Source organism: Drosophila miranda (assembly GCF_003369915.1).
Source record: "Drosophila miranda strain MSH22 chromosome Y unlocalized genomic scaffold, D.miranda_PacBio2.1 Contig_Y1_pilon, whole genome shotgun sequence".
NCBI lineage: Eukaryota > Metazoa > Arthropoda > Insecta > Diptera > Drosophilidae > Drosophila > Drosophila miranda.
In genome coordinates this window covers 32,018,567-32,028,820 of record NW_022881603.1, presented here as the reverse complement: position 1 = coordinate 32,028,820, position 10,254 = coordinate 32,018,567, and the positions used below count along the sequence as shown (strand labels likewise).

Below are 10,254 nucleotides of genomic sequence, written 5' to 3'. Positions count from 1 at the left end.
GTTTTCATACAAAATTTTACAATTTTAACGGATATCATTTGTCAGCAAAAGCATACGGCTATACGGATAGCATATGCACATTTGGTCACCATGTTTGACATTTTTCGATAAAACCTTTTTTTTAGTCATGATCCAATAAAAGCAAGTATTTAAAATAAGCCAGTCAAGTATAAAGTTGATTCATTAATCGGATAAAATTATGTGGCCATGGCTAAGGGCTCTATCTAGCTAGTCATATTCAAGGGAACTTGAAATTCGTCAAATGCCGCCTTATACTCAGCGCATATGTGTATGTATGAGTGAGCGAGTAGTAAGAACAAAGTAGAAAACAAAACGCGTGTGTGTATGTGTTTGTGTTCTGTTTTAAGTAAAATTAAGTAAAAAACGGGAAAACGTTGGCTGCTATTTCTTTAAAACAAGGTAAACGGCAGACTGATCACGAATCTAATCTGGAACCTGGATAATGCAAGTGGCTCTGGAGCCGGGTGTCATCCGGAAGCTTGACGAGGTGGTGGTGAATCGCATTGCCGCTGGCGAAATAATCCAGCGACCGGCCAACGCATTGAAGGAGCTGCTGGAGAATAGTTTGGACGCCAAATCGAGCCACATCCAGGTGCACGTGAAGTCTGGCGGCCTGAAGCTGCTGCAGATCCAGGACAACGGCACCGGGATACGCAGAGAGGACTTGGAAATAGTCTGCGAACGCTTCACCACATCCAAGCTGGCCAAATTCGAGGATCTCTCCCAAATAGCTACTTTCGGCTTCCGCGGCGAGGCACTTGCGAGCATCAGTCATGTGGCCCACCTGACGATCCAAACCAAGACGGTCCAGGAGCGGTGCGGCTACAAGGCCATCTACGCCGATGGCCGGCTTCAGGGTCAGCCGAAGCCCTGTGCCGGTAACCAGGGCACCATCATCACCATCGAGGATTTGTTTTACAACATGTCGCAGCGACGGCAGGCACTCAAGTCACCGGGTGACGAGTTCCAGAAGCTTTCCGATGTTCTGGCCAAGTACGCAGTACACAATCCTCAGTTGGTCTCCACCCTGCGCAAACAGGTCGAGCCGCAGCCTTCGCTGAAGACTCCTGTCGCCAGTACTCGGTCGGAGAACATCAGAATCATCTATGGAGCCGGCATCGCCAAGGAGTTGCTGCAGTTCAGTCACAAGGATGAGGTGTTCAAGTTCGAGGTTGAGTGTCTGCTCACTCAAGTCAACTACTCGGCCAAGCGGAGCCAGATGCTGCTATTCATCAATCAGCGGCTCGTAGAGTCGCCGGGTGGGTAGCATCTTTCCCATTTCCTGGATATTCAAAGCTGATTCCCTCCCTTCCAGCCCTCAAGTGCGCCGTGGATGCAGTGTACGCCACTTACTTGCCGCGTGGCCATCATCCCTTTGTGTACATGAGCTTGAAGCTGCCGCCCCAGAATCTAGACGTGAATGTGCACCCGACCTCTACCAGGACGAGATCGTCGAGCGCCTGAAGGAGCAGGTGGAGATCCAACTTTTGGGCAGCACTACCACCAGAACCTTCTACAAGCAGCTCAAGTTGCCCGGAGCCTCAGAGCTGGACGAAACGCAGCCGGTGGACAAGAGCCAGTGCATCTATCCCAAGGAACTCATTCGCACCGATTCCAGTGAACAAAAGCTGGACAAGTTCCTGGCCCCGATCAAAAAGAGTGACTCTGGTCTGTCCTCCACCTCCTCCGGCAACGATACAGCCGCCTTCCAGGAGAAGTCCAGCGAAACGAGTTGCTCACAGGAGGAGAGCCTCCGCCTTATAGCAGCACGCAAGGCGCGGGAGGTGCGCCTGAGCAGCGTCTTGGATATGCGACAGAGCGTGAAGCGACAGTGCAACGTTCAACTGAGGAGTATCCTCAATAACCTGGTGTATGTCGGCTGTGTGGACGAGCGTCGGGCCCTGTTCCAGCACGAGACGCGCCTCTATCTGTGCAACACCCGAGCCTTCAGCGAGGAGCTGTTCTACCAAAGATTGGTGTACGAGTTTCAGAACTGCTCCGAGATCAGTGTGATGCCGCCGCTATCGTTGCACGAGCTGTTAATGATTGCCCTGGACAGCGAAGCGGCTGGCTGGACGCCCGAGGATGGCGACAAGACCGAACTGGCCGCCAGCGCCGTCCAGATCCTCCAGCAAAAGGCCCCCATAATGAAGGAGTATTTCGGTCTTCGCATATCGGAGGAGGGATTGGTCGAGTCGCTGCCCAGCCTGGTGGGCCGGCACAAGCCATGTGCCACACATCTGCCCCTCTACTTGTTGCGCCTGGCCACCGAGGTTGACTGGGAGCAGGAGGCCAAGTGCTTCGAGTCCTTTTGCCGCGAGACAGCCCGTTTCTATGCTCAACAGGACTGGCACGAGGATGAATCGTCGTGTCACCAGCCCTGGCAAACGGAGCATGTGCTCTTTCCAGCTCTGAAAAAGTTCCTACTGCCGCCGGCTCGTCTCCGGCAACAGATCTATGAGCTCTCCAATCTGCCCACGTTCTACAAGGTCTTCGAGAGGTGCTAGCATGAGATTATTTCTTAAGCTTCAAAGTATTGTTTTTTTAATCGACTGCATAAATAATTTATAGTTCTTACAGCTAAGAGGATTGGATTCGTTTGGTGGGGTCTGGTGGGGGGAAACCATGGACAAGGCAAGTCGCGTGTCAGCTTGCCAAGACCATGTTTTCCCCTGTCCTGTGTAGGAGCAGGACCATTACATGCCCCTCACTGTCAGATCCGGCTGACGAAAACGAGTGACACGCTCGGCGTTCTTCACGTGCTCCTTGAGAAGCTTCATGATCTCCGTGTTGTATTCCTCGGGCGTGGGCTTCACCTCGGTGGCCCAGTAGTATATGTCCCAGTCGTTGCTGACCCCATTTATCAACTGGTCATAGATGGCCGTCTGTTCGGCACTGAAGTCCTTCAAGTATTTGGCGGCAAAGGTGCTCAGAAGTATATCGTTCTGCAGCATTCCACGCTTACGCGATTGATAGAGCAAACTATGAAGTGGATGGTCGAATTTAGAAGGGTGGGTAATCATTCCATTCATCGTATGAAGTGTTCTCCCCCACTCACCGCTGTTTGCGTGTCACCAGGGGCTCGTTGGGACGCACCGGGTACTCCGGCAGCGGCAAGTAATCCGGATCCTCGTAGTCCACAATCACGTCGTCGCTAATGGGGGCCAGGAAGGGCGGCATCTGGCTGCTGGAGGCTGAGGCTTGGCGCTGCCAGGGCATAAAATCCATCGGGAAATATTCAACGTCAGCTGCAACCGAAAATAGAAAATAGGGAAAATCTTATGCAATCGGCGATGCACTTCTTCCGCCTTACCTTTAATTGACGCAACATCTTGCAAAAAAAAAAACGTTGTGAGCTGTATATTAACGTATATTTTAGCTTTACGAGTATTTTATTATGTTTTTCTTAACGGAGCGTACTTACTTGCCAAATTTGTTTTTTTTTTGTAATTTTGAATAATCAAATCAAAACAACTTGACAAATGTCGCCAGCCCAGCTGAGCAGATTTGGGGATACGAAAAATGTGGTGGAAAAGTGGGAGAACTAATGCAGACAAGAAGGACAGACATATAAAAAAATTAAACTCATAAATAAAACAATCAGCTTTGGGACGCTGTGGAGCTCGATTTCTGTGCCAAAATCTAATTTACATTAAAAACTTACCACAAACACACAGATGTATATTACATGTTTCTGGTGTAATTTTATGGTCTTAAACGATTTGAAATGAACCTAGGCGCGAACTACTTTTTATTGCCACTCATTGCCCTTAAAAACCATCGGCTATTCACACTGACGACCATCCACCATCCACCATCCATTTCGGGGATGGTCCGTAAGGTTTTGCCGCTCCGAAAATTTCCCAGTTAGTCCACCATCCATTTTGGATGTTCCTAAACCGCACGTTTCTATGCGATAGTTAGCCGATGGTTTTCAAATGCAACTCTGAATAATTGTCATTCACAATGGAAAAATGGTATTCACTGCGAAAACGTAAACAATGATTGTGACAAAATGAACAAAAATTAACAAATTATGTAAGTTAACGACAAAGTTGCCAAAACACCAGCAACCGACACGAGCCGCTCCAGATCGCCTAAACTGCTGGATCAGCGTCTGGACGATATCCGCCAACGGCGAGGGATTCCGAGAAATACCTCGCCACTGCTGAACTGCTGTCGTTGCATCGCTGCAACATTCCGCGGTCGCGAACCCACAGTAAGAATAGGGCCTCAAAATATATTGAAAAGTAGTCTTTAATTATTCGTCAAATAAAGAACACGGACTTCGTCCGCAAGAAAACTCAATACGTTGAATTTATTAATATAAAAATTTAACTTGTATAAGTTTATTATATTTTGCTTATTTTTTATTTTCATTTATATGTATGTAAGTTAACACAATTGATCGAAAAAATATATAAAAACAAGATCAGCCGTTATACAGGGGATGTTGCCCAGCGACACCGGAGTTTTGGGTACGCAACAATGTTGCAGAACGAGCAGTGAGCGTCGGGAGTGCTGGGAACTTACTTGTAAGCAGTAGAGTAGTTCGGGGGGAGAAATCAACCGCGTCGGCCGTCGCCACGCCTATCTCAAACCGAATAAAATAAAATAAAAATTGAAAGAAATAAAATTAAAATTGGCGCACAACTAATTCGAACGCACGGCAAAACCTGAACCAGCGGCAAAAATAAAAAACCAATACACGCAATTGAACATAAAAAATAAAAAAAAAAAACCCATCAGCATCTGGAAGACAAAGAAGACACCATACTACCATAAACCATAAATTGTACACCATACACCATAAACCGTACACCATACACCACCATACACCTACCAACAAGAAGACATCAAGAAGCAGCTATACTAACATAGTATAAATCCAGCAGCATCTGGAAGACAAAGAAGACACCATACTACCATACACCATAAATTGTACACTATACACCATAAACCGTACACCATACACCACCATACACCTACCAACAAGAAGCAGCTATACTAACATAGTTTATGACAAAGAACATGTGAGAAGAGTGTTCATTAAAAAAAAAAAAAAACTCAAAACCCCACATAAAACACAATTTAGTCTTGCAAGTTGATTGATAGTGAAATAAATAAAAACAGGTGCATTTTTTGTTTAGGTTATGAGTGATAAGGAAGTACAAGATTTGGTAAAAGAATTTCAGAAACTAAAAGGAACAAATTATCAGGAAGACTTAATAGAGAACATAAATTTAGAAATGAATATATCAAACGAGCAGCTCAGACTCATGATAGAGTCCGCGGTTTTAAGCGCACTAGCCGTACAGGAACAGAGCTTCACTTCTAAACTACAGGGTATTCAGGAGAGTTTAAATAGTGTACAAATTAACGCTCCTCAAGTGGTGGCGTACAAGGATGCAGAGATAAGAACAGACGTTGTCTGTAATGAGACTCTTGATATTATGAAATCCCTGCCCGACTTTGAGGGAAAGAATGAAACCTATGTCTCATGGAGGAAGGCTGCGCATACCGCATACAAAGTTTATGAGAAATTTGACGGTAGCTCAAAACATTATCAAGCTTTAGGAATACTGAGAAACAAAGTTAAGAACTCAGCTGATATGGTACTCTCTTCTTTCGACACTCCCCTTAATTTTAAAGCCATTATAGATCGACTAGACTTTACGTACGCAGACAAACGACCAATATACTTAATTGAACAAGAGATGTCAACGCTCCGGCAGGGAAATTTGACATTATTACAGTACTATGACGAAGTAGAAAAGAAACCGACCCTCCTTATAAACAAAACAATTATGACTAACGAAACCACTGTAGCTTCTTCATTGAATGAGAAATACAGAGCGGACGCTCTACGAGTGTTCATCTCAGGAACCAAGAAGACTTTAAGTGATGTTCTATTCTCGGCAAGACCAAAAGATCTACCCTCTGCTTTGGCATTGGCTCAAGAAGTTGAGGCTAATCATGATCGATATATGTTCGCTTCAAACTACGCCCGTAGCATAGAAGAAAAAGCTCAGAGAACTGAACAAAGACAGCATGGCAGAGAGAATTTAATGACGGACACAAGGCAAAGACAACTAGGGAAACTCCCACAGTATAGGAAACAAGAATTTTTACCAAAATCAGAACAGGTCCAACCAATGGACGTGGACACATCCTCATGTTTTAGGCAGACTACTCAGTATCAACAAAATAGCGCGCCTCAGAGACAAAACCAGTGGCAAAGTCAGCAACAAAACAACCAATCGGACTACAACAACCAGGGACAAACAAACAAGCGACCGAACAATAGTAGCGCACGTTTTACGGGACCGAAACACCAAAGAATTAACCACGTAGAAGCAGAAGATACCCTACTCGATCAGGAAGAACAGGATTACCAAAATATAGCAAACGCCGAAGTTGATGGCATAGAAAACGACCTTTCAGATTATGACCAGATTAATTTTTTAGACATAACTCCTTGCTTCCGTTCATAGAAAGGACAGTAGCAGGGAGAACAATAAAATTACTCATAGATACAGGAGCTTCAAAAAACTACATAAAACCATTAAAAGAACTAAAACATATTACCCTAGTAAATAAACCCTTCCGAGTGAAGTCAATCCATGGCTATAGTGGCATAGACAAAAAATGTATAATGCACCTTTTCAATACCAACTCAACATTTTTTTTACTACCAAACCTCACGACATTTGACGGTATAATTGGACTTGACCTATTAAAACAGAGTGACTTTCTACTGGACTTAAAGAATAAGAAATTAATAACAAACTTCGGTTCCGAAACAATCCAATTTTTAAAATGTGCAAACATAAATTTCACAAATGTCGAGGAAATACAGGTCCCTGAGACTATATCCCAAAAGTTTCAGCTGATGTTAGGAAACCGAACAGGGGTTTTCGCAGACCCAAATGAAGCACTCCCATATAATACAAATATCATTGGCACTATCCGAACAGAAAATGAAGATCCCATATATTCAAAATTGTACCCATATCCAATGGGCGTTTCAGAATTCGTAAATGCAGAAACTCAAAACTTGCTGAAAGGTGGTATAATACGACCGTCTCGGTCACCATACAACAACCCCGTTTGGGTTGTAGACAAAAAAGCTACCGATGAACAGGGAAATAAAAAAAAACGTTTGGTCATAGATTTCAGGAAACTAAATTTAAAAACAACAGATGACAAATATCCCATTCCCAATATAGTTTCTATATTATCCAACTTGGGTACAGCTAAATACTTTACAACCCTAGATCTTAAATCTGGATTCCATCAGATTTTACTTGCAGAAAAAGATAGAGAAAAAACAGCTTTCTCCGTAGCAAATGGGAAGTATGAGTTCTGTAGACTCCCCTTTGTCTTGAAAAATGCACCTAGTATTTTTCAGAGGGCCATTGACGACGTGCTCAGAGAGCAAATTGGGAAAACTTGCTATGTTTATGTCGATGATGTAATCATTTTTTCCGAAAACATGGAAAGCCATGTCAAGCATATCGCATGGGTCTTAGACAAACTGTACGATGCCAATATGAGAGTTTCGCGCGAAAAATCGTACTTTTTCAAGGAGAATGTCGAATACTTAGGATTTGTCGTCTCAAGTAATGGTATAAAAACATGCCCCAATAAAGTGGAAGCGATTCGTAACTACGAACAACCAACCACTTTGTTCAACGTCAGATCATTCCTTGGACTTGCAAGTTACTATAGATGTTTTATTAAAGACTTTGCATCCATAGCTAAACCCATAAGTGACATCCTTAAGGGCGAAAATGGCAAGGTAAGCGCCGGACAGTCAAAGAAAATACCAGTCAAATTAGACGAAAGTCAGTGCGCGGCATTCAATAAACTAAAAGAGATTCTGGCATCCGAAAGCGTAATGTTACTCTATCCTGACTATAAGAAAGCATTTGACCTAACAACAGATGCTTCGTCCTTCGGTCTGGGATCCGTCTTATCACAAGACGGGAAGCCAATTACCATGATATCAAGGACACTAAATGATAGGGAACTTAACTTTGCAACAAACGAAAGAGAGCTGCTCGCTATAGTTTGGGCTTTGAAAAACCTCAGAAACTATCTATACGGAGTAAAAAATTAAAATATTTTTACAGACCATCAGCCTCTAACGTTTGCAGTTTCTGATCGCAACCCAAACGCAAAAATAAGACGTTGGAAAGCTCTCATAGACGAGTACAATGCAAATATCTTCTACAAGCCAGGAAAAGAAAAATTCGTCGCTGACGCACTATCACGACACAACATCCATACCTTAGAAGATGATGCACAGTCAGACAGGGCCACAATACACAGCGAAATATCACTTACATACACTATAGAATCAACAGACAAACCAATCAACTGTTTTCGAAACCAAATTATAATAGAGGAACATGAAGTAGCTTCAAATCGCACAACCATTTTGTTCGGTGAAAAGATCCGACATACAATATATTTCTCAAGTAGGGACTCGTTAATTAAAAAAATAAGTGACGCTGTCAAAAAAGATGTCGTAAATGCAATCCACTGCGAATTACCCATATTAGCATTCATTCAACATAAATTAATAGAAACATTTTCAACAACAATATTCCGATACACAAAACATATAGTAAATGACATTTTGGACAAGAACGAACAAAAAGAAATAGTTATTACAGAACACAATAGAGCCCATAGGGCGGCACAGGAGAATGTAAAACAAATTTTACAAGACTATTTTTTCCCGAAAATGACCAAATTAGCAGTCGAGGTTGTTGCAAATTGCAAAATTTGTCAAACGGCCAAGTACAACCGACACCCACAATAACAAATACTTGGGGAAACACCCATACCCTCGTATGTGGGCGAAATGCTACATATCGACGTATATTCAACCGATAAAAAATATTTCCTCACATGCATAGACAAGCTTTCAAAATTTGCAGTTGTCCAACCCATCGCTTCAAGAACAATAGTTGACATACAATCAGCAATTTTACAACTTATCAATTTTTACCGGAACACCAAGACGATCTATTGCGATAACGAACCTTCCATAAAGTCCGAGACAATAAAATCATTATCAAGTAACCAATATAACATTCAAATTATAAATGCTCCACCACTTCATAGTACTTCCAATGGACAAGTCGAAAGATTCCATAGCACCCTTAATGACATTGCGAGATGTTTAACAGCCCAAGGTTAGGTTAGGTTAAGGCGGTAGCCGGGAGGGGGGGGATAAGAGCCTCCCGCCCCCAAGCTCACTTGGACCTATAAAAGGTCCGTTGTGTTGCCGCATGGGCATGTGCCCCTTCGCGTTGCCCGAACCGTGAGAGCATACTTCTGCAGGTTAAGGGCAGTCCCATCCGGTGGCTTGGATGTATTTGGACAAGGTCCCTGGTTTGATTACGGACAGGTCCGAAATGTCCGTGAGGAAAGCGGCCCCGAGAATACGAAGACGACGATTTCCAAGGGCTGGGCAGTGGCAGAAGAAGTGGGGGACCGATTCCTCCTCCTCCTCGTCGCGACAACTCCTGCAGAAGTCGTTATGAGGGATTGACAGTCTAGAGGCGTGAGTGCCGATCTGCCAGTGTCCCGTAATGGCTCTAGTAACTGCAGAGCACTGTGCTCTGCTGAGTTTATACAGCTCTGCTGAGCGCTTCTTCGATCGATATGGCCATATCAATCTTGAGACTTTACAGGAAACGGTTTGCTGCCATCTCCTATTGGCATTTTGCTCGAACAATTCGTGCGTTAGGAGCCTGCAGGTAGCCAAGGGCATCGCTACTTGCTCCCTCTCCGGTAGGAGAGGAATCGTAGTACCCTGCCTGGCTAGCTCGTCGGCGGCGTCATTCCCCTCGATGTCCCTGTGGCCGGGGACCCATATAAGGAAGAGATCTAACTGCTCTGCGATCTCGTGCAGAGACCTGCGGCAGTCATTTACAGTCGCTGAGTTCGACGATATTGAGCCTAGAGCTTTGATAGCTGCTTGGCTGTCCGAGAAGACGCACACTAAGTGCGTATCTAGAAGTAATTTGGAGACAATCGAAATGGCCTCCTTGATGGCTTCAACCTCCGCTTGGAACACACTACAGTGATCCGGGAGCCTGAAGCAATGACTGATGTTCAGCTCGCTGCAGTAGACTCCGCCTCCCACGCGGCCGTCTAGCTTTGAGCCATCAGTGTAGAAGTGGACCGCATTTGCAGGTCCTGGTTCGCCCATCTCCC

At 44.3% G+C, this 10,254-nt stretch overlaps 2 pseudogenes; one reads left to right on the top strand and one right to left on the bottom strand.

Moving 5' to 3' along the window:
• The first annotated feature begins 223 nt into the window (after positions 1 to 223).
• LOC117191767 lies at positions 224 to 2,589 on the top strand (annotated as a pseudogene).
• LOC117191772 lies at positions 2,543 to 3,367 on the bottom strand (annotated as a pseudogene).
• Positions 3,368 to 10,254: the final 6,887 nt, after the last annotated feature.